General features: G+C 38.2%; 1 protein-coding gene across 1 annotated transcript in view; it reads left to right on the forward strand.

Moving 5' to 3' along the window:
* Positions 1 to 21,240, forward strand: part of LOC139732721 (unconventional myosin-X-like) — a 206,592-nt gene that overhangs the window by 52,137 nt on the left and 133,215 nt on the right. The window contains exon 3 of the mRNA XM_071643573.1: positions 7,330 to 7,436. The gene's annotated coding sequence lies outside the window, so the exon portion shown is untranslated. The remainder of the gene's footprint in view (positions 1 to 7,329; positions 7,437 to 21,240) is intronic.

Here is a 21,240-nt window from a genome sequence, read left to right on the forward strand (position 1 = left end):
CTCCTTGATCATATTATCTTATTCAGTCTTGTCCAGTTTCTGTACCTTTAATCTTGAATATGCTGATGAAGAGACACTCTAGGAATTGCCTATTAGAACAATATTCAGCGTGTAGTCTACACTGGGTTGAATTTAGGTCATAATGTAGGTCATGTTCCAAGTGCTGATGATTTCCAATTTATCCTCGTGCATTCTTAACTCAGCAAGATGCTGAATAAGGGAATTACACGTGCCTTCATCCTTATCCCTTTCTGGGTTCCGATATTGACCACCAAACCGACCTAAATGCAACATTCATGCATATTATCAGTCTGCAAACATAGAGGGCGGCTCTCAATGAATCAAACGTGATGTCATGTGTGTGCGTAGCCATGGTGTCTCCTCTCAATTGTCATTGCTGGAATTTGAATGATTTGTGCATTACGCATCGGCTGACTGTTAGACGCTTGACAGATATTGAGTTCCCTGCCAGAAGGGCCATAAGGGCAGGTAGAAGAAATATGACATCTAAGACACTTGAAAATGGGGGAATGGTTTGTAGAGTAGGCTTCAGGATGAGTTAACTTTCTCAAAGGGAAATTCCACCATTCCACTTTCCCTAACAGAAGTCATAATCAACTACATTGTAAAAGGGGACCATTGCTTTCATGTTATCTGTATGATTGTTAATAGTGATTTATCAAAAAACAACAGTTTGTAAATGTAATCCATTGTTCAGTTGCATTGATTGTTATCTTTTCATAGATTTAATGTTGTAATTCATCACTTTTCCCGTCAGTTGATTTGCACTGCTGGCTAGGTATAAAGATAAGATTTTCCAGAATGTTTCTTGCATATTTAGCCCAACAGATGTAGTTTTCAAATAAAAGTGAATACTGTTCACAAGGGATTATTGCAGTTCCTTTCACTTAAAAAAGAAATTTTGATAATCTGTTCAAACATAGATTCCACTTGAATTTAGTACAAGCTGAAAAAAATTGCAAATTGAGTGATTTCGGCAAGATAGCACAAAAACTAGATTTCTATTTTGAAAACACAGTGAAAGCTGAAAGTGTAGATGTTCAGGCATGCCCTGATACGAATGAAATTCCTCTGAATTCTGTGAGTGTTCCTTTCCTTTTTGTCAGAAGAGGGCAGAATAATGCTTCAACTGTTTACAGGATATGATGAGAGTAACTCCAACCACTAAAAATCATTATCGATATAATCTCAATGTTGCGTGCTTTTACCTGATACAAAATGTATGTGCATTTGTGCTCTTTGTACTTTGCAGCAAGACTATTTTGTCAGGCTTATTCCGTGGTGCAATACAAAACATACTGGTATATATATGAAATAAAGGAACTTGCCTTTACATGATCGGAGGAAATGAAAAAAAAAGGAAGGTAGCAATGCTCATTGTGGTTTATATACCTAGACCACATTTCCTGAGTAAACTGTTCTGTGTTTGCCAAGTACAAGAAAGGGTTGTCTCCAACCATGAACTCCCAGATTAAACCCTACAGAGACTCTATTGTGTGGGCGCAGAGCAAATTTGACTTGGACTGGAGGAGTGGAAAATTGATGGTCTGAGAGTGCTGTTTCCTTTTAATATTTCTCTCATGTGCATTTCCAAATGTAGCTGACCTTTAATAGATGTGGTAAATATGACCAAGGTCTACTGAGTACCTTTTTTTTGTATTAGAAATGATAAATGAAATGAAATGCTGAAATGTAAACATGATATATATCATGTGATGTTCTACGAAACAGTCAAGCTTTTGGGGATTTTCGTGTTTTGTTTTGTTTTAGAATTGGTTAACAATTGGTTGAGGAGGGCCTATCTTGTGATCACATGGATTATGAATACTATGGCAAGCTGATGATAAAGGCTCAAATTAAAACAAAAACACTAGAATTTACCATCACCAGTTTGAATGTTTGGGACTACTTCATTTTTTTTTAACAGAGTGCATTATCAGTATAAAGAAATCAGATAATCTTTTATAAACTCTGGCACTGAAACAATGTGAGTGTACACGTTAGGGAGATCTTTGTGTTAAGACAATGTGTCAATTTCCTTCACACTGCTACTTAAACTGTGACTGAAACTGAAACCGACAAAGTGTCAAAAGATGTTAGCTGTCCTTCGGTCATAAAATGGGAGAGTAGAGGGTAGTCTATTAATAAGGGAAGTATACATGTAGGACAGGTCATATGGGTGACATTTTGCATGTATGTGGTACAGAGGATCCTCTTTTAATGTCACGTCAATCTTAAGACACCTGGACCATTTAATGAATACGATGAGAAATTCAAGAAATTGTCTCATTTCTTTCTTCCATGTACATCTACTAAAACTTCTGTGTTATTGGTTATTGCACCTGAGTTGCTATGACACAAATTAGTTTAAAGGGATGGTATAGTTTTGGCTGACATGGGGGATTTAGATTTTAACTTTTTGCGAGTTGATTTGAAACCACTGATGAAATATTGAAGAGCATACAATATTCTATACAGAGGAATTCAAAGTCTATTTGATCAAAATTGGTTTTGAAATGGTTAAGATATCTAAAAACAAAGTAAATCAAAATGGTCCTAAATTGTAATAGAATGTCGGTCCCACCATTTGTTAGGACCTCTTTGTTTTTGGATACCTCAGCCATTTCAAAACCAATTTTCGTCATATAAACTTTAAATTCCTCTTAGAATTGTATTCTCTTTTATATTTCATGAGAGGTTTCTAATCAACTCGCAAAAAGTTAAAATCTGAATCCCCCATCTCAACCAAAACTGTAATTTCAATGTATATGAGGTTCTACTGTACATACCCCCCTTTTTTTTCTTGACCATTGCCTGGTTGGACATGATGATCTTCAAATTGTTGCAAAATACAGAACACTTGCCCAAACATATTGCCCGAAAAGAAAGTCCAGAAATATGTATAAAGTAGAGAAGCACTCTGAGAGCGCAGACCTCCGCCAATCATGCAGCTCATTTCCACCACTGATCTTGTTCTTCATTAGAGATATCAGTGATTTCCACCTATACGTAGTTATAGCATTGTGTGCTGAAAGTCGCCCGATTTCCCAATATAGAAGCCTTTGTTACGTCATAAACCTTCAGCTGCACGGCACGCCTCGCCCTAGCAGTAAACTAGAGCACGCACTTTAGTGCGCACATGCAAACCTCTATACGCGCAGCCTGAACTCCCAAGTTCATTGACCCTACCTGCCAAAATATCAAAAATCCTTCATAAATTCCCCCAAAATTCTCAGATCACTACCAAAATTTAATCATCTGTTACTTGCATCATTAGCTCACCTGAGCCAAAGGCTCAAGTGAGCTATTGCGATCGCCCTTCGTCCGGCGTCCGTCGTGCGTCGTGCGTCGTGCGTCGTGCGTAAACTTTTTACATTTTCATCTTCTTCTTGAAAACCCCAAGACCGATTTTCATCAAACTTGGCAGGTAGCATCCCTAGGGGGTTAGGAACTCAATTTGCTAAAATGGGCACCATGCCCCACCCAGGGGGCCCCCAGGGGGGCCCAAACCCCCCAAAATTAAGGAATCTTTAAAAATCTTCTTCTCTAAAACCAGAAATGATAGAGCTAAGTTAATACTATGAGTTAGTACATTGATGACTGTAGTTTCAAGTTTGTTCATGGCAGAATCAGGGGTGCCCCCCTTGGGACCTAGGGGAGGGGGGTGGGGAGGGGTACTAATGGGGCCTAAATTGTACATTTTCATCATCTTCTTGAGAACCCCATGACCCATTTTCACCAAACTTGGCAGGTAGCATCCCTGGGGGGTTAGGAACTCAATTTGTTAAAATGGGCACCATGCCCCACCCAGGGGGCCCCCAGGGGGCCCAAATACCCCAAAAGTATGGAATCTGTAAAAATCTTCTTCTCTAGAACCAGAAGTGATAGAGCTACGTTGTAAGTTAATACTATGAGTTTGTACATTGATGACTGTAGTTTCAAGTTTGTTTATGGCAGAATCAGGGGTGCCCCCCCCCCCCTTGGGACCCAGGGGAGGAGGGGTCCTAATAGGGCCTAAATTGTACATTTTTATCTTCTTCTTGAGAACCCCATGACCCATTTTCACCAAACTTGGTAGGTAGCATCCCTGGGGGGTTAGGAACTCAATTTGTTATAATGGGCACCATGCCCCACCCAGGGGGCCCCAAACCCCCAAAATGAAGGAATCTTTAAAAATTTTCTCTAGAATCAGAAGTTATAGAGCTAAGATAATACTATGAGTGAGTACATTAATGACTGTAGTTTCAAGTTTGTTCATAGGAGATCCAGGGGTGCCCCTCTTGGGGGCAGGGGGGGGGGGGGGGGATTGGTTGGGAAGGTCCAAATGGGGGCCTGAATTGTACATTTTCATCTTCTTCCTGAAAACCTCAATGTATTTTCGTCAAACTTGGCAGGTAGCATCCCTAGGGGGTCAGGATCTCAATTTATAAAAATGGGCACCATGCCCCACCCAGGGGGCCCCAATCCCCCCAAATTAAGGAATCTTAAAAAAGATTGCGCCCTTATTGTACATTTTCATCTTCTACTTGAGAATGCCTGGTCAAATTTTGGTAGAGCTGTGAATAATTTAGATTAGTGACTGCGTGAAAGGTGAACTTGTGATACTCAGGTGAGCGCTAGACCCGCGGGTCTCTTGTTCTAAACCTTTCCTGCAAGTTTCATCCAAATCCGTTCACTACTTTTTGAGTTATTTTGCACACGGACAAACTAACTAACTAACTATCTAACGAACACACAAACCAATGGTAACGAAAACATAACCTCCTCCCTTGGCGGAGGTAAAAAACTGGTATAGAAAATCACTTGTATGTCAGGGCTTAATAAAATGCAATCATTTGAATATATACAGCATACATTTTTGTTGATTCCCATACACGAACACACTGGAGTAGCAAACTTGGTTCGATCGAGTGTTTGCGTTGCATTGCATTAGTGCTTCTTCATGTAGGTGTTGGAAAGTGTTACATCACTGAAACTTGAAAATTCATAACTTTTGAACGGATTGTCTGATTTTCCACAAACTTTAGTAATGTGTTCTACTGTTATTACTGCATTCACTCAGTCCACACATACATGTACATATTTGGATGGATTTGTCCTCTATACGTGACGACCATTCGAGCTACGGTTAGACAGATTTTCAATTTTGTCACATGTGTTTCCCCCATGAGAGCTTGGCTGTGGGTTTTGTTATTGTTGTTTGTGAGTTGGATGACAACTGACGACAGACCTGCATATCTTAAATACTGACAGATATCCATATTGCAAGCTACTTTGTGACTACCCTTGGATGACTAAGCCAGAGCAAATTCAATTCTTCTGCCCTCAATTTTCGTGAGATGTAAATGTCACATGTTCAAATTGCCTTTACATGATATAATATCTTTTACATGGATGGAGCGATCCCTCATATACAGTGACATTAACGATGCATCGCTCCGATGTATTAACTTGTTACTCTCCTTGTCCAGCGTACGTCAAAGCAGTGACTCAGAGGCCCGTCACAATACGTGGCTAATGACTCCATTGAGGAGGCGAAGATGACAAGTTATATCGCAGGATCCGTTCATCCTCTGGTCTATATGAAAGCATGGGATGAGGAATTGCAGTGTTATCAGACCTTCGTTTTAGCGGTTGAAGAGTGTTAGGATCACTTTTCCAAACCTTGGGCGGCGAGCAAGCTGCGAGCTCCGGTTTTGTCATGGATTTGGGACAACAAATGGACCCGCGGTCGGGTGGCAAACAAAAGCGAAGAATTGGAAGGAAATTTACGACAGATATTGGTTTTTCGGTGTGGATATACCGCTCCAAATACATTCTCTGTCTATTCTGATGGGATAATGTAATTTCAATTACTCCAGCCTCAAAAAGGGGCATTATTTCGGGGGGGGGGGGGGGGAGGGGGGGTTTGAACAATTTTCTGCCTCGGTATCACTTCTATGCATAATGGGAAGGGACAGAGTCATGGAAACTTTCAGAATGACAAAGTATCATTTTTTAATGTGTTTAGAAGCACATTGTATGGCCATCATCAGGTTATTTTTTGAAGGTCCAACTTATGGAAACTGGAATCATGTACCAGTAATTTTCCTCATCTGCTTCTGAAGACCAACTGTTGGCCAATCATGGCACGTGGAGAAGTTTTCTGATGGAGTTGCGCTTGGTTTTGTTGCATACCCTGTTTGTAATCTAAACTTTTTGACCGAATTGTAGCTTGATCTTTACTCACTTTGACCAATTCAGTGTGTTATCATCAGAATTTATTTCTGATGTGTATGCCGTGGGCGTATACATGTACTATATGTACCCTTGCACGAATGTTAAAGAGTCGTTTGATTGATAGGATATCATGTGTCTGCAAAACATCTGTTGAGTCCGATGCCATTTGCAGTTTCGTATTATAGCAACCAGCAGTACTATTTTCAGTGTCTGATCCTGATCCATAAATTCTATATTATGCATACTTTGCAAAACACATTTCAGAAATGTGACTGCAAATGAAAAATGTGAAAAGTTTGAAAGTGGGCATAGTTTTCACCTCCTGAACATACAAATGGTGGAACTACTGTGTGGTGAATGTTGAGTGCTGAGAGAGTAAATATTCAATATCTGAATTGGCCATGACTTGTATGTTGCAGAAAGCTCTCTTTTCATGGCCAAATCTGATTGAGAATAGAGGACATACAGGAGAGGTTTTTGTGAAAATATTTTGATGTGAAAGTTTGCAAGGTTTCTTTAAAGTTCATTTCATACATATATTCTCAGATACCAACTAATACATAATTATGTGACTTTTTTTTCTTAAGTCGCAATATTTAGAAATCTACGAATGAGTACAAATGTGTTTAGCAGAACATGATGAATTATGCAATTTGTGAGTGACCCGGCCACTTGATCATTTCTGTTATGGTGTTAAAAATTCCAGACCACTTAAAAGTCAGTCTTAAAGAGAGAGAGAGAGAGAGTAAAATATACAATTGTACTCTTACCTTTTTACCCCCTCAAATACACCATATCATTTTTATGTGTGTCCATTTGTGTACAGGACAGTTTATTTTTTTGTGATGACTGTCATAATGAATTAGTATGAAGCACCAAAGTGAACACCAATCTCTGAGCCTAAATGATTAATTACGGGAAACAATATCCTGAACAATGATTAAAACGATTTCTGGGAAAGATTAGTGATGTCTCACCGGTGACAGTTCTGTACTTGGACGTGAGGATGTGCTGTACTTGAGGGTACGGCCACTTTATTGAATCAGTGCTCTGAACAATTTGTTTTGTGTTTTTTCTTTCCTTTCCCAGCACTCTCCCCATATACCCAGAGAGATTTACGAGAGGCGTGTTCGTGTGTACATCTGCGACTCCTAACTTGAGCGACATCATCGCTCCTCAAATTGGCCATTAATCAGGTAAGAGTCGCTGGTTTCGTGTGACTAAGGACCCCCCTGGGAACTGAACTCCCGAACGCTGTCGCTCAGGCGTAGCTTCCCCGATTTAAACTCTCTTTTGGAGTAGAACTCTTTTGGAGTAGAACGATGTGCTCCATTAAAGTTTTTTTTTTTTTCCCCCCACTGAAGTTTTGTAAATCAGAGTTGCAAACTATTACTATACGCTGTAACAACATTTAGCCCAGGGAGTGCTTGAGGCAGTATGCAATTTTTGTGTCACGTTTTACTCTGAAGGCCTTAGCTTTTCTGTACCAAATTTGCAAATTCTGCCGACTCTCTGTACATGTTGGAGAGCGGTATAGTCACTTCAGACTGTAGTGTTGTGTGACAAGTGCTCAGACATTCATGTTCAGCATCCACCCCTGCTACGGAGCTCCGGCATACAATATAAACCTGGCAGCAACTTTACCTAACTCTGTCATATTGGGATACAATCATTTGCAATGAATGATATCATTTTTTTTTTCGAGGTATTGATTGGCGCGATTGACTCGGTGAGTCACCAATGTAACTGGAGGATGAGTATTTCGGTCGGACCTCCCCGCATTCCCATGATACTTTGCGAGATTCTACCATTTCTAGGATTCTCTTTATGAATTGTTTACACGAGACTGCCTATGAGTTAGCTCTCATCCGCGTACTTGACTTCCAGTAAACTTCAGGGAAATGCCATGGTCTCAGCTTCCATGTTGTACCCTGTGGACACGTTCATTCTACGGCATATCTGTAGCACCTCTCCCCCCCCCCCCCCCCACCCCACTTCGCATGCAGTATGTAAACTTGTGTGCCTCGGGACCTATCCAGTGAGGATGGGTATTTGCAATTCAAATTCTGTTAGTTCGTCATGTGTGAACTGGGCACCTGGAGACAAGATTTTTTTTTTGGGGGGGGGGGCAGAAGGGGAGTGTGTCAACGGGGGGTGGGGGCGAGTATGGAGGGAGGGATATCATTATCATGGAAAGTTTAGTTCTGATATTTAAGTTACCATTTACCATTGGGAGCCGTGATTTGAAAAATATTTGAGTTATCACATTTGATTGGTATGTGTAGGTCAGTTGTATCACATACATCCTACCATATCAAAATTTTGCAATAAAGCGTATAGAAGGAGATATCACTATTTTTTCTCAGTAAATCATAACTGTACACACTTTATTCTAGAAAAAGTTTTATTATAATTATTATGTGCATTTCCTATATTTAACAATACTAATATAAACACCGTACTGATTAACATATTGGTTGTTTCTATCCCTAACTCACATTTGAGAACTATTTTGAAGCACTAAAGCTTGGTTTTTGTTTCATCTGCAAGTGATAGATAATGCCTTTATATACAGTCTGTATTTCACAACTCCCTCTCTGTACTGGAAGTGAGCAAAGCTGAAATGTACATTGTACCATGTTAAAGGGACTGTACAGGACTGGTTGAGGTGGGGATTCATGTTTTGAACATTTCTATGTGAGATGATGAGAAACCTCTTATGAAATATGAAAAAGCATATAGTTTTAAGAAGGATTCAACATTTATTTGATGAAAATTGGTTTTCAAATGGCTGAGATATCCAAAAAAGTGATAATAATAAAAGGCGACATGCCACACCTTTTATTAGGATCTCTTTGTTTCACCTTGTTTTTGGATATCTCAGCCATTTCAAAACCGATTTTCATCAAATAAACTTTTGATACCCCATACAATTGCATGCTCTTTGACATTTCATGAGTGGTTTCTAAATATCTCACAAAACGTTCAAGGGATAGTACAGTATTGGTGGAGATAAGAATTGGGCTGTGAACTTTTTGCGAGATACCGAGAAAACACTTATGAAATAGTACAGAGCATTCCATTCAAAGAGGAATTCAAAGTTTATTTGATGAAAATTGGGTTTGGGATGACTGAAACATCCAAAAACAAAGTAAAACAAAGCAATCGTAAAAAAAGTGTGGGTCCCACACTTTTTTAGAATCGCTCTATTTTGGATATCTCAGTCATTTCAAAACCGATGTTCATCAAATAAACATTAAATTCCTCATGGATTTACATGCTCTTTCATATTTCATAAGGTTTCTCATTATCTCACCAAAAAATGTTAGAAATCCGAAATTAGGTCTCAACCAAAACTATACGATCCCTTTAAAATCTAAATCCTCACCTCGACCAGAACTGTACACACCCTTTAAATTATCAAAATTGAAGTCGGTGCGGAACAAGACATACTATTCTATCCTGAGGTCTAATGTGTCTACCTTCATATGACTCATGACACACAAATATACATTATAACGACCATCCAACCTTGGGAATTTTCAAGGTCACACATGGGGGGGGGGGGGGGGGGAGAGGGGAGGGAGGGGAGGGGAGTCATAGTGAATTTATGTTTCCTGTTAATTTCAGCTATGCAGATTCATCTTCCTTTGTTTGAAAATATCATGCAGCATTGTAAAGAAGAAGCATGTACCCCCTGTTAAAAACAATGTGATGTAAATATGTAACCATCTCTTTCAGGGTCATAAATTTTATTTTTAGGTTTTAAATTTACCCAGAGAGAGAAACAGAGAGCTATACTTTCGAAAACAAAAAATATAATGGAAAGCATGGAAATGAAAAGAACAAAAATCAATCAAGAAATGTATTACCGATCAAGCTGGAATCTGACAAGAAATGGAAACAGTCTAGTTTTATTCTTGGAATGTCACTCAAAGAGTGAAAGGGACTATTTACCATTGGGAGCAGTGATTTGAAAAAGTTTGAGTTATCACATTTGATTAATTCATGTATGTGTAGGTCAGTTGTATCACAAAACACTGTACCATATTGAAAAATTTGCAATAAAGCCTGAAATATAAAGGAGATGTGATGATTTTTCTCAATAAACCACGACTGTAGATGGTTTATTTTGAAACAATTTTATTATAACTATTGTTCACATTTTGTATATTTAACAATACTTTACATTGATTATACCAATTAAAATTTTTGTATTGGTTGTTTCTATTCCTAACACACATTTTAGAACTATTTTGAAGCACTGAAGCTGGGTTTCTGTTTCATCTGCAAATGTTAAATGATACCTTAAACTTGATGTCTCGTGAGATTGGACATTTGTACCAAAATTATACTGGCATGGGACTATCATAATGTTTTTCTGGGACTAATCATTTACTTTATGGACTGAAAAGACACAAATTTCTTGTATTCTCAAAGTAAGCAGTTTCTCAGTTTATTCATACACGTTTGTATGCTTGAGAAACATTTACATATTGGATGCAAATCTTGCTTTTGTACTTCTTCCACGACAGAGCAAGTTTGTGCTGTCATGCATGTACCAGAAGAAAAAAATCACGTCAGCATTTGCTCTTCATGTAGACAAAAGAGGAAATCAATTTTACCAATGTAGTGTACAATAGCTATATGTCATGTAACCAAAACTGAAGCAGCCCACATTGCTTGGACATTGACTGACAAAGAAACAGTCATTCTTTCAGTTTTATTTTTTGATTTTCCATGATCTACTTATTTGACAACTTCTTCCCATGAAAAGGTTTTTGTCTTCCCTCTTTAATAAGCACAAAGTACTTCTAACATGTCTCCTTGCTATGAACAGACTCAGAATACTACTGACAGTAAAGTATTGGGGAAATGGGCAACTCTTAATTTTACTGCATATCAAATGTTGGAGTAAGATCAGGTTGAAGTGCTTGAACTCCTCAAAGCCGCACAAAATATTTCAAAAATATACAAAAATAAGTCAATCTGAGACACAGACAGTAACTTCAGTCATCTACATTATATGTGTTGCCAATTTGAGAATAATTCTTGGAATTCAGAGGTGTTTGAATATTCTGTAACTGAAACGAATATGTATGAACAACAAATGGCACAAATGAAGGAATTTTTTTTCTATAACTCTTACTTATGAATCACTGAAAGTGAGTAATGACAAAAACAAACAAACAAACAAACAAACAAACAGAAGATGTGATAAGATAATGCACCAAACCACCAAAATGTGTTCTCTGTTATTAGACTCAATGGGCTAGTACAAATTCTGAAACTTGTATCAATACTCAGGACTTGAACTGAGCAATGAATTCCTCTAAACTCTGAGGGCTCTGGCTGAGAATCAGAACCCTATCCATATTTGCAATGAATCATTTTATAGTGAACAGTAAGTGTTGTACATGATATACTATGTATGGTTTCACTCTCGCATGTTGTAGGGCTTTATAGCTGTGATCAATTGCATGAGATGAACGCATAGGCTTTATGTAGAGTTTGTGGTAGAAACAAAAACTGAGATCGTCAGTGCCAGTTCATTGCTTGCAAGGTTTGTAGTACGTGATGAAAGTGTGAATGGGGGGGGGGGGGGGGGGTGGGGGGTGGAGTGTAAAAATCCACAGAAGACTGAGAGCATTTGAAGGAGAGAAAATGAATATTTGAACATGATTCAGGCTGTGTGTATTCATTGTTTTCTACCTAGAAATATAAATTTTTTCTATCAAATTCCCTCCTCTCTCTTTGATTCTTCTGTCTGTCTGTCTGTCTGTCTGTCTGTCTGTCTCCACTACCTCTCTGTCAGTCTGTATCTTGTGCGTTCTTCCTAACTCACTCATTTTCTCTCACTTCATTTTACATTGTAACTCTTTATGTGCCACCTTAGCATGCCAGACTCCGTCAATGGCGTAATGCATGTCCACAAATTTTGCTCCAACGCACAAACCCGCCCAAACCAATCGAGAAATTGCCAAATGATACACCACAATATAATGAAAGCTTCACTCCTGATTTCATTCCTCACCCAGATAGCTTGCATTGTGTGGTGATTGAATAACAGTTATTCATCGAGGTTTTCAAGAAAATTCTAATTTTCTGTCGCGGTTGTGCACATACAAAGTACAACCTGCAAGAGTCATGCTGAATTCCCAGATCTCGACAATGTTATTGATAGCTAGAGGCCATTAGCACGAAAAATAGTCCTTAATTGCTTTGATATAAGATTACATCACAGCAAAGTGTGGAATTTTCCCTGCAACTTTGTTCCATGCTTGTTGAACATAAAATTACTATGAAAATTTACATTGCTTTAAAAAAAGAAGAGAAAAAGATGTTTTCTAAAAGTGTTCACTGTGTTTGGATACAGTCTCAGAATGATGTGGCACACAGGGGTTTACTCTGTGGCACTCGATAGAGTAAGACGATTTTGGTGGCAAGCTCCCTCCCCCTCTCTCTCTCAACCCATTTGTACCGTATGTCCCCAATAAAATTACAACAGGACTCTCCGCAATGATAACTTCAAAAATAGAGAATCGATCCAAATACAATTTCAGGGTATGAAACTATAACTCATTGCCCACATCTTACAGAAAAACCCATTTGCTTTGCTTCAGTGGTCAAAGAGAAATGAGGATTTTTGTAGAGCATGTCAGGACTCTCTTCTCTCCAAGTTCTGTCCATTGTGTTACACATTAATGTGCAGTTCCAAGAGCATTCATTTCCTAAACTTAGAAGAATCAGGATCATGACATGCTTTACAACAATCCACGTTTCTCTGTGACCGCTTAACCAAATTGTATTGGGTTTTCTGCAAAATAGAGCTGAGGTGTTATATCTTAAGACCCTGAAGTAGCATTTGGACAGTTTGATCATATTGGGTGTTATATCAATGCAAAAATCTGATTGTAATTTTTTTTTTGGACACACTGTATATTACCGCTTTGAAGTCTCTGTCTATACGTATGCATCTCCTTCTTTCTTTTCTTCTCATGTGTCTCTGTTTCTCTCATTCACTGTCTGTCACTGTTCCCCCCGTAGTTCTCTGTTAGCGCATCTCGACTAACTCCCATCCTCGAAAGAATTGATTTGATTTATTGTTCAATGGGTGGAATGTGCATTCCTTTTTGCGAAGGGGAAGGAATGAATGGGAATTACACATGTTTCTCTTCTACACTTTCACCGTCCGGACACCGCCTCCGATCCGTTGACGTGGCAAGGCCAACCCAGGCAGGGTACTGTATATCTTCTGCGGGGCGACCCGTGAGAGTGATGTGATGTGCACATGCCCGTGAACGAAATGAACTTGTGAAGCGAAAACTGTCGGCAGACAACTCTTGGGGGTGTACTATAATCCAGAATTAGTCTATGGTAAGCCATGGAATGCATTCAGAATTTGAGAATGACAATGAAAAAAAGAAAATGTTATTTTGTTTTAAATGTCACAATTTCATATTGGGCAGTTCATTTTATTATCTTCAGGTTCGGTAATGGGAGAAAATGCTGAAAGCTTAAACTTTGTTGTCTATTTCAACCCCCCCCCCCCCCCCCCCCCATTCACATACACCGACAATTTCCAATATTTCCAATATCACATTGATTTTTTCATATACATGAATGATTACGAAGAATGTAAACGTCTAAAAGTTTAAAGAAAAATAACAAAGTGCATAATCTTTATTAAACTATTTGAACAAAATTATTGTCCTATTGGGAAATGAGGAGATAAGGGCCATGTATTACTATTAATGTGGGGAATTGACGTGGGATGTTACATTGAATAAAGACATGGATCAGCAGAGATGTTGTATGGGCAACTTAAGGTGGGTTGTAGTCAAGAATGAAGGCATCACATTTCTCATCAAGCGACATGTATTAGTCATAAGTGCTTTCATCTCAGGTTTTAGTCATGATAAGTGCTTTCATCTCAGGTTTCCTCCCAGTTTCCATGGTAACAAATGACTACCACAGACCAGGCAGTGACCTGTGGGCAGCTATGCTTGCCACTTGAGGGTCTCTTGATAGTGGGAGTGGTAGGGGATGTGGGGCGTTTCTCGTTGTCGTTCTGTACTGCATCTTGTCCTCAAGTGCATGTACACTGAACACTTGACCTTCCTTATGCTGCTTACCTGCCTTTTCCAGAGGGCAAGAGGCTGGTGACCTAATTTATTCACATTTTAAACAAATATTTACCCACAAAGACCCCAATTTATGAGCTGTTCATTTAACCCGCTGACGATGAGTCCCAAGTATTGTCACTCAGGCAAGTGTTCATGGGAAGTGCGTGCTGTACATAGCAAAATCAAACCATCCTCATGGGATTAATCTGTTTCTGTCCATATCAGGACAATTACCTCCCCCCCCCCCCCATACCAGTTTAATATAGGGTTAGTATTAAATTGCAGTAATGAATCTATAATTGCACCCTTTGTAATATGGTACATTAGTAAGCTGCACCAAAGACTTCAACAAAATGCTTCATGATTATTAAAATCAATCTCGTATTCATACTTCTTCTTTATATGTTGTAACTTTTATCATCCCTCAAATTTTCCCACTGCTTTGAATACTGAACCATTGAAGATACCATACTGTGTCAAAATTGTCAATGGAGTGAAATTTATAATCTTTCTATATAGGCCTACTAATTATGTAAACCTATATAAAGTGAATATAAACTTAATAAAAAGGAGAAAAAAAGGCAGGGCTTGTTGCAATGACTTTAAAGGGTATGTTTTAAGTGGAAACCTGATATTCTAACGCCCCTGGAATGACGCATAGCTCATGAAAAAACCAAAAACAGTACACCTCCCTCTTGGCGGCTTCGTCACTGCAGTTTAATTGTGGATTTAAGGTGTGCTCATGTTTGTATACATTACGCCACCTGCGGGATAATCAGCGGGCTCAGTCCCGTCTATAGACCAACATTGGTGGGATGTTGGAGAACCATGACATTTGATTTATCATCACCACCTTCGCATTAATCATACACAGAAGAAGCTCATTGTGAAAATCTGTCAAAGGGTTTTTGAAAGAAAAAGATATTATGTTCTTTCTGAGAGCAAAGAATGACAGACTGTGAAATATGGTGTGAAACAGGTAAACCTCGTCCCTGTTTAAAGGTATAGTCTCCCAGAAGCCATTGGCAGAAAGTAATGACGATGATTTTGATGATGGTAATGATGATGATGATGATGATGACAAAGTTTTAACATTTTATGATGATGATGATGATGATGATGATGATCATCATCATCATCATCATCATCATCATGATCATCATCATCATCATCATCATCATCATCGTCATCATCATCAATGCTAATAACCATCTAATAGTGGTGATAACAAGAGTGTTTTTATTTTCAGCATCCACATCCATGACAGTGATGCTGAAACGAATAACAAAATTTAAGAAATAAAGAACAAAGAAAAATAGGTCTGTTTCTCTAAAGGAATACAGCTGCTGCAAGTCAGGGAAGTTTCCTCTTTTGTGTTATAGTGTCATGTACAAATTTTTAAGGGATAGTATATAGTATTGGTTGAGGAGAAGATTCAACTTTTAACTTTTTGCAAGATATTTAGAAACCACTTTATAAAATGTTAAAGAGCATACAATCTCAAGAGGAATTCAAAGTTTACTGGATGAAAATTGGTTTTGAAATGGCCGAGATACCCAAAAACAAAGTGAAACAAAGTGATCCTAATAAAAGGTGCAATGTAGGTCTCATGTTTTATTAGAATTGCTTTGTTTTGGCTATCTCAGCCATTTCAGAACCAATATTCATCAAGTAAACTTTGAATATCTATTAGAATTATATATGCTCTTCCACATTTGATGCAATATTTGGTACCCTGGGGTACCAAATGAAAATTCGCCATTTTGTTGAATTAATTATTTGTTTTTCAGCGCTGTACCGTGGCTTACTAAAAAATGTGTCAAAATATTTTTTAGTATTATTATGCACAAAAATGTTTTCTCATTTGTTATTATGCAACAATTAATGCATGCAACTGATAATTATTTTCTGCTCTGTTATAATCTTAACTGTTTGATATTATTGTACATATTATTGTAGTACTGGCATTCTCTAGTTTACCTCTTCTATTGAGTTTCTTGTGTTTTTTGCGAGATTTGAGTAGGTCCTTGTATCCGCTGCTAGCACGGCCATCACTGCACGCAGACGCCATGACTATGGCCGTTGCGCTGGCGTAATGCTAGCATTTGTGCTTATAATTACGTAGTGCAGTGTACGTGTAATAATCAATTGCAAGAAAAGTTGCCAGTCTACTACCCGTAAATTAATGAATACAAAATGAAATAAGAAAATCATTTAAATGAAATATTTTTAATGATAACATTAGAAATCCACATAAATATTTTATTAATCTAAGAAATAAATTCCAATTATTTAATTTGAAACTTTTTCTTTCGCATTTCATCTCTTATTATCGACCATTCGCGCACGCGTAGAAGATTATAAAGATGGCAGCCCCCATGATCAAATTTTGAAGAAATACAGAATATTTGATTTTCGGGTGAATTTTCTGGGCTTTCGGTGATTTTCTTTTTCTTCTGAAAATAAAAGTTACGGTAGATGATGTTTACAAAACGGTGTGGTGCTAGAAATTACTTCGAAAAACACCTATGGTGCTAGTTCATTGTGACGACTTCGCCGTATCCGAATTCGGAATCGGCATATCTGAATTCGGATGTAAGGCATCATAAATAATGGGCATGAGATGGCGCTATACAACGCAGTACCCCGGGTTACAACGGTACCCCGGTGTACGGCGTGCCGAATCATTTCACAAAAGGTTTTTCATTATCCCCCAAAAATCACCATCAACAATGTTGGAAACCTGAAGCCCCATCTCAACCAAAACTGTATCATCCCTTTAAAGGGACTGTACAGTACTGGTTGAGGTGGGGATTCATGTTTTGAACATTCCTAAGTGAGATAATGAAAAGCCTCTTATGAAATATGAAAGAGCGTGTAATTCTAAGAAGGATTCAAGGTTTATTTGATGAAAATTGGTTTTCAAATGGCTGAGATATCCAAAAAAGTGCTAGTAATAAAAGGCGACATGCCCCAACTTTATTAGTCTCTCTTTGTTTCACCTTGTTTTTGGATATCTCAGCCATTTCAAAACCGATTTACATTGAATAAACTTTTGATTCCCCTTAGAACTGCATGCTCTTTGACATCTCATAGAGTGGTTTCTGAATATCTCACAAAACATTAAAAGCTAAATCTTCACCTCGACCAGAACTGTACACACCCTTTAAATTTGACTGTAGTTCAGATCTTGTTCTCAACTCTGTGAGGTTGATGTGAATGTAGCATGCATGATACGTGTTTGTGTGGGATGTCTGCACACGTGGTGAAAGCATTGTAATGTGTGTTGTTTCTATTCTGGAATCAAGGGCTATACCAGCTGGTGACTGTCCTACATCTGTACCATTAGGGAGCTTTAGATTTTGGTGACGGTGACGTTCAGAGGGAAAAAACATGTTCTGAGCGTGCGCATTAAAGTCAATCTATTTTTAGCTTGCGTCGCCTGAGTTGTTTACTACGCGTACTGGGCTATTTTCACGTCCGCACAGTTTGCGACGTAGAGAGCTTCTTCATGCACTGATCATATGGGGGCGCGATTTTATTTCTTATACGTTGCGTCCCAGCATAATCTAAAGCTACTTTTCCACACGACGCAGGGAAAGGAGAACGTCCAGCGCAAGCGTCGGCTCAAACGTCCGCGCGTCAAAATCTAAAGCTCCCTATTCTTCCACTGATACTAGCCATCTAGATGGTCATTTGTTTGGGACACTACTTGTTTGGTGAATCAGTGACTGCAAATCATCTATAACTCATCAAATCTTGTTTTCACCATCTTGAAGCTCTTTTTCACCGCATTCTTGCAAAATAGAATCCAAATCAGGTGCCAAAATTACAGGTACCTCGAATCAAGCATAGTTGGGGGTATCGTGCTTTCTCATACATGGGCCCAAAACTTTGGAATAGCCTGCCAAAATCTCTTCGACAAGCATCTTCTGTTGATGCTTTTAAAAAGAACCTCAAGACCTACCTATTCAATTTAAATTGACAATTGTTTACCTGTATATATATATAATACATCTATTGCTTGTTTGTTTATTGCTCTTATATCTTCTGTGATACTCTGTTGTAACGTATGTATATTATATGTACTCTGTTCTACAGTGCCATGAGTATCTTTTTAGGTAGAATGAGTGCTTTATGAGAGTTCTCTTTATTATGATTATTATAATCTTCTCAACCTTGGCGACAACATGTCAACACGAACATGACGACAGCTCAGGAACTTGTTTTCCTTCACTTCATGACGTCTTTCCTCATCTGTGGCAATAAATGCAAACCCCGAACATGTCAATCAGGAAGATGTTCGCAAGTGAGATCGACGTGTCGGATCTCCGAACCGCATCCCTGCGTCTGTCGGCACCGTGTCAGGTGCTGTGGGGATATATGCATGTATCCATGGGAAGAGGGTGGATACTGCGCCACTGGGATGGGAATGGGGGATAATGTTTACGTTTCAGTGATATCAGGGCAGAATTAACCCTGTGTGTTTTAAAGGGAGTGTGATAATGTGAATTCTCTGTACACGCAATACCTGTCTCGATTTATCATCAGGTGACATGAGATAATACAGTATCTTATGTTTCAAAGGTTTGAACTCTCGCAGTGCATTTTGTATCAACACCTTCTGGTTTATTCAAACTCTGTTCTACATTTAGAAGATATTCCTATCGTCAGTATCAAATGTTTGATGAAATGGTGCTCTGATGATGGTATAAATGACATATCTACATCTTTTCTGGACTAATAAATGTCAGTTATTTTTCTGTCATTTTGATTATCAACAAAATCTTTATGCTCTATGAAGTTACTGCATGCTGCAGAATCAAGTGTTGAGCTGCATGACTCAACTGGTACATATTCTTTTAAAGCAACAGCAAGTTTATTCCACCAAATTTTTTATATTTTTTCAAAATCAGTTTACATTTTTTTCATTCCAACTCAGTGATTAAAAAGTAGCAGATATTTAATGTTTTTTTATTTCACAAAATAGTTTGATAGAAAGAAAAGAACAAGAAGCTTTCCACTTAAAACTATGCTGAAGGACCAAAATGTGTGTCAGTGAGTAAAGTGAAGTAATCTGTTGTTTTTCAATGATTTATTTCATTTTAATGATAGGTAAGTTGACTCACATTCCCATTTCTGCAAGGCTATTTCAATAATCATGGTTTCTATAGCAACGAGCTGTAAATTGATTACATGTAGCTCTGCGAGGATTGCCACATTCTGACAGTGTGTGAGAAAGAAAGCAGCATACCATTTCCATCCCACTTTACAGAGATTTATATCTCAACTGTACAATCAATCATTTAGAACATATTTCCATCAATTTTTTATAATTCAATATCACTACTGAAAATGTGGTAGAGTTTCGATATATTGTCCGGGCATAATCTTTCAGTGTCATTGTACTGTGTGTATGTCAAGAGTCTGCCAATTCGCACACACTGGAAATTAATGTTTTTTTATTTCAAGGCTTTTTGCAATTTGATGCAGAAACCAATAATTCTGGTATGTCGTTATAGGTACAATGATAGCTAGTTATTGTGATCCAGATGACGATGCAAAAATCAGTCCAACCTGATTAAAACAAAAACAAAAAACAAAAAAACAAAACAAAGACCTTTGCAATAACTTGCCTTGTGCAGTGTGATCATGTAAGTGGCACATGTGAAAAAAAAATATGAGTATTTCTTTATCCCTATCGCATGTTGCAACTAATGACACTAGATCTGATCAAAAGGTGCCTGTGGTCATGCTCTGGTCAATAGACATGTACTGATCTGAAAATATTCTCACAGGAAAAGAACATTTTTTTTTGCCACAAGTATTGAAAGTGGTGGAGAATAAAATGGATTTTTTGCATCATGATCCAAAAGAAAAACGGTATTTAACTCTTGTGTGTGAAAAGGCCCAGCCAATCTGCATGCAAGTACAACATGTGCTGTTATCTTCCATTTTCCACATGTGTCCTAGATTTGAGTACACTGAAAATATCTCAGATACCATTCAGTGTCTGTCATCAAGTGATGCAAGTGTTGTTTTGATGCTGCCTGTTAAACGTGGAGGTACTTTCGTGCATTCCGTGAGAGAATATCGCTAAGAATGGTCTACCGGATGCTCCTGATGTCATCGGCACAGTCCCGTTGATGCTGTCAGTAATGAAGTGCTCCAAAATGTGTGATGAATGAATCATTTCCAGAGTCATTTTAATCACTGCACATGTTGTTGGCTTGGCGAGAGACCATGTTTTCCATGAATACTGGAGGAATTTATCATCACTATGAAGAAGTTCTTTTGTTTCTTCTTGAGATGGTCATAAATGAAAAGGGGGAAGGGTTTCAAGGACAGGATATGTGGCTTTCTCTGGAAAATGTGAAGTGACTTGTAAGTGAATTAAACTGCTCGCAGAGGAGATGTTTGCGCAGTGTGTGCATGGTTTGAATGACCGATTAAGGTCTTCCTTCCGTAGCATTAACTAATTTCCTTGAGTTCACATTTTTTCTGAGCTGATTTTGTATGTGTTGGACTGTAGTTTTTGTCTGTGGAAAAGCCATCTGCACAGTACCTAAAATTGTAAGTATACATGCCAGTTGTTTTGAACTTGAGTTTTAACACCCATACCTGAATTCTTTAGGTGGGAGGAATGTGTGAATAATTGAAATTCAATAATTTATCAATAGGCCTTTTTAAGCTTTATAAATGCTATAGTTCATAACACTTTTGTGAGCATGAATATTTCATGTGTAAAATATGGGCAATATTCATTGATTTGTTTACATGAATGGTATTGGCGCAAGCTGTAAAGTGTGAGTAATATTCCTACCAGCTTTCTCCTCCAAACTCTCATTTTTTTTTCTCTCTCTCCAGTAGTCAG

This window comes from Diadema antillarum, unplaced genomic scaffold (assembly GCF_040938485.1).
Source record: "Diadema antillarum isolate AM-2024a unplaced genomic scaffold, OU_Dant_1.0 seq00000445_RagTag, whole genome shotgun sequence".
In the NCBI taxonomy this organism is placed as follows: Eukaryota; Metazoa; Echinodermata; class Echinoidea; order Diadematoida; family Diadematidae; genus Diadema; species Diadema antillarum.